Raw genomic sequence first — 4920 nt, forward strand, 5'->3', positions numbered from 1 at the left:
TGTTTCATTTTGCTTTCTGTTTTTTTTTAGTTTTTTTATGTGTATTAATTTGCTTATTTACTCACTGATTTTTTTTTCTTTTGTCACTGTCTGATGACAGTTACGACTTTTCCTTCTACTTTTCCTTGATATGTTTTCCCAACGTCGTATTTCCATTCAGTATTGTTCTGCTGAAAATGTTTAGTTTTTACTTACTTTTTTTTTTTTTTTTGCTAAGATTAGCGGCATTTTTGCTTGTCGCTGATGATACTTTCATTTCCATTGGCCTAATAGCTCTGATGACATGTATGTATAGTTTTCTCTCCTAACAATGTTTTCATTTGCTTCGTCGTGTTTTTTGTTTTTTTTGTTTTTTTTTTCTATTTTTGCATTTTTGCCGATCCTATTGTTCTTTTTTATTATATTAGGGCGTCATGGACTTCGGGCGCGTCATCTTCGCACCCGGACAGTACCAGTTGAGGTGGACCTGACGCAGCTTTTCGCCGACTACGCTGTTGCTGCCACGTGGTGAGCCGTCATCCGGGAAACTGGATCTGACGCTACAAGAACAGCTCCCACGGCTTCCTTCGGCGCAGTCGGCGGCCCGTCATCGGCTCGATACTAACTGTGTCGTTTTCGGCAGGTGAGAATCTGTATTTGTAACCATGCTTCATTAGTTTTTATTTTCAACTTTGCCGTCGACTGCAACAAGTGCGTTTTGTATCTCTGTATATTTATTTTTGTGTTATCAAATTTTGCAACTGAACAAGTCATGTCTGAGTCAAGTGACACTGATTGTATTGTGTGCTTTAAATCAGTGCCGGGTGATGGAAGTTTCATGAAATGCTATTCCTGCAGTCATGTTTACCATCTTGACGCGTGCTCTGGAATCGCGGACAGAACTTTTAAATCAATGGGCACTGCCAAACGCGAAAAATGGAACTGCCGTACGTGCAGGAATCGTGAAATCAGGATGAGTGCCGGAGGTTCCAGTGAACTTTTGACACCAGCTGCTAGCGAAATAGTCCCTACGACGCTAGCCGAAATAAATGCCAAGCTCGAAATTCTTTATTCACTAAAGGCAAACGTTGATCGACTCTCAGATCTTCCTGCCAAAGTAGAAGAGCTCCTTGCCCTGAAGCCATCAGTAGATGCAATGAAAGAAACAATCAGGAGCCTCCAAGAATCTGTGAAGAAGTATGAATCTACCATGAAACTTGTGACAGAAAATGATAAAGAAGTTAAACTACTGAGAACCGAAGTTGGAGCACTACAGGCCACCGTGTCTGAAGCAAACCGTTATGATCGATCAACTACAAACAAACATAAACTCGACGGAACAGTATAGCCGACGATGCAATATGGAACTCATGGTATTTCTTACGTGAATGAGGAAGACTTGGGTGCCACCATCATCGACCTTGCACACAAACTGAACATCGCGGATTTTAACCCCGCCGTTGTGGTAGTCTGTCACCGCTTGCGCTCTAGGCGCGAGGGGGCCCCTCCCATACTGGTTCAGTTCACCTCGGTTCCCACGAAGGACCGCTGGATGAATGCGCGTAAGAAGTTGGCAACGCTACCTCGGTCAGAGTTCCGTTCAAAGATTTATTTCAGCGACAACTTGACAAGAACAAACAAGGACCTGTTCTGGCAAGCGAGAACCAAAGGCAGGGACAAATCCTACAAATTTGTTTGGGTAAAGAACGCTACTATCTTTACAAAAAAGGACGAAAACTCGACGGCAGTGCGCATCTCTAGCACTAGGGATTTACAAAAAATAGTATGATAATGGAAAACCCAGTAGTACTCTCTGGCTTTCCTTCGTTTCTTGACCTTTTCCCGCCTAGTGCTAGTGCGCTCACTGTACTACATGTTAACCTAAGAAGCATTAGAAAATATTGGGATGAATTTTAGTTGATTGCTCGAGCAGTCGAGAACTCTGTCGACGTTTTCGTTTTAACCGAAATAAATGTTCGGGAGGTTTTCGTTTCACATGATCAGTTTTCTTTACCGGGATTTGACAGCTTCTTTTTGACGTGTGACGCAGGGAGGGGAGGAGGAATAGCCGTGTATGTAAACAAAACATGGTCAGTAGTAGATTTAGCGGTCTCCTTTAATCATGCCAAGTGCCTCTCGCTGAAGTTAAATAAAAATAATTTCGAAATATTTCCATTTTCGGTTTATAGGCCACCTTCAGAAAATGTGAACAAATTTCTAGAGGAGTTAAATACTAATTTAGAAAGTATAGCGTCTACCAGTAAACTTTGCATCGTGGGTGACCTAAATATTGACGTAATGAAGCCTTCAAGATCATTCGTATGTGACTATTTAAATATTCTCGCTAACTACGGCATCGAATGCATAATAAATGTACCGACACGAGAGGAACACCTGTCCGATAAATTGGTTTCGTCTTGCCTTGACCATATAAACGTTAGAAACTCTGGTATACCTGTAACATCGGCAATAATCTTGCGAAAATTGGCGGACCATTACTTCGTAGCGTGTCGCATTAACTTTTGTGGTATTTCAGAAAAACCTATACAACAGCAAAAAGAAACAACAATCGTGGATTCCCGTCAGTTTGATAGATTAATTTCTTGTTATAATTGGAATATACTTATTGAAATTTTTAATCACCAGGATGCGTACCTTAAGCTAATTGATATTTTGTCGGATTTCAAATCTATGAGCGTAAAAACAATAACTGTAAGAAAACGCAGGCAGAATCAACCTTGGCTTACCACAGACGTCTTATCTGCGATTAAAGAGAAAGACATGGGCACGATGTCGCCGTTTCCCCAACGATAAAGAATTGCGTTTGCAATAGTTGCAGAAATCGTGTAAATGCCATAATTCGCTGCAAAAAACGTCAGCACTTTCAAAATAAGTTTTATAGATCACGTTTTGATATTTATAAAACCTGGGCTTTGGTAAATGAGGTTAAAGACCAAGCATTTCGGAACCGACTTACAATCGGTTACTGACACTTTTAATTGCTTCTTTGCTTCCGTGTCAGGTGTATCAAATGACGAAAATATCATTCCTATTAACTTGAACCGCTCTTGCTCGGCCTCAGCGTTCTTGCCAAGCATGACACCACAGGACCTGCGTAATCTTGTATTTAGTTTTAAGCTTAATAAGGCTCCCGGAGCAGATAATATTCGCATCAGCGACTTACGGCGAAATTTCGACGTTTTGTCTGGTATTCTGCTTTACGTAATGAATGGGACTATCAGCTCAGGGGTCATTCCAGTTGGGCTAAAAAGTGCCATTGTCAGACCGCTTTACAAAGGAGGAAAGCATGATAGCGTAGAAAGTTACAGACCAATATCTATTCTCTCGTGTTTATCTTTGATACTTGAGAAGCACCTTTTAAGAGCAATGACGGCGTTCCTGGAAAAGTTTGATCTTTTTTCGCCGTCTCAGCACGGTTTTATCCCGGGATCGTGGCACGGTTTCACTTCTCGAAAATTTTGTGGATAAGCTACACGACACTTTGGAAAACAACAAATATGCCTGCGCTCTTTTTTTAGATGTTTCTAAGGCGTTCGATTCCATTAGTCACAAAATATTAATCAAAAAGTTGTTTGACTACGGGTTTAGGGGTCCTTTCTTTAATATACTTGAAGACTTTCTGACGAACCGGACACAGCGGGTTTCTGTCAACAATACCCAGAGCGCCAAAGTATTTCTTAAAGCCGGTGTTCCTCAAGGTTCTGTGTTGTCTCCTCTACTGTTTAATCTGTATGTAAACGATCTTGCTAAGGCGATGTCAGGTGGTGACATCTTTCAATACGCAGATGATACTTTGTTACTTTCCCGCCATATAAATTTGCGCAGTGCACTTAACCTGTTACAAGTTAATGCTACAAAGGTAATGGACTGGTTTCAAACGAATCTTATCAAAATTAACGTCCAAAAAACAAAACTGATGTGTTTCTGCAGTCCACTCAAACATAAATGCCTTGATTTTTCATTTGTGCTCCACACGTCAAAGTGTGCTAGCTGCAGCTGCTCACCTATTGAATATGTTTTCACAGCGAAATACTTGGGTTTATATTTTGATAGTGACATGTCCTGGAACTCGCATCTTAGCTATGTTGCTAAAAGGCTCCGAAGTGTATCATGCATGTTATATTCCAGAAAATCCTTTCTTCCTTTTTCTATTCGAAAGATGGTGGTCAACTCTTTAGCTTATGGTGTTTTACGTTACGGTATCACAGTCTACGCAAACTGTTCGATGATTTGGCAAAATAAAATTGATAGCATATTGAGGGGAATTCTGAGGGGTGTAGCTTACGCTCCTCTCGATACTCCAAGTGACGAACTGTTTTTATCTTTGCGCTTGCCGCGTTTTTCAGCTCTTTTTAAAAGAAGTGTCATTATAAAGCATTATTGGATTACCACCTTTAAGACCCCCCGTATTTCCGAGCGTATTCTAAGGAACTGTGAACGCTTTATCATTCCTCGTGTTTATACCAAGTACGGAAAACGATTACGCTCGTTTTATGTGCCTGAACCTTTTAATGCCCTACCTGATTCCCTTTTAAAGTTGAACTCAAAACGTCAGTTAAAGAGACAGCTAAAAACAATAGGCTAAACTTTTAAATACTTATTTTTGTCCCTACATTAGCTCCTTCAAGTGGCTGTTAAATACTATTTTTCTTTTTGTCGTGTTTTTGCTTTTTTGATTGACCTTGTCTTTGTAGCTCTAAGACGTTCTAGATGATGTACGGTTTTCTTTATTTGTACCATTCAGTATTGTAGTGTTATAGTTGTTCTTTTAGTGTTATAGTGACCTTGTTTTTTTTTTTTTTAAGAGATCTATCTTGGTGTTCGGTTTTCTTCGCTTGTATTCCTATTTTTTTCAGATTTTTTCATATTTTTTTTTTTTTGCATTTCAAATAATTCATGGCTTTTGTTTTGTTTTCATGT

At 39.9% G+C, this 4920-nt stretch overlaps 1 pseudogene; it reads left to right on the forward strand.

The window, feature by feature from the left end:
• Positions 1-952: 952 nt before the first annotated feature.
• LOC115315022 lies at positions 953-4710 on the forward strand (annotated as a pseudogene).
• The last annotated feature ends 210 nt before the right edge of the window (positions 4711-4920 follow it).

The sequence above is a fragment of the Ixodes scapularis genome, unplaced genomic scaffold, assembly GCF_016920785.2.
Source record: "Ixodes scapularis isolate PalLabHiFi unplaced genomic scaffold, ASM1692078v2 PGA_scaffold3__209_contigs__length_174095766, whole genome shotgun sequence".
Classification (NCBI taxonomy): Eukaryota; Metazoa; Arthropoda; class Arachnida; order Ixodida; family Ixodidae; genus Ixodes; species Ixodes scapularis.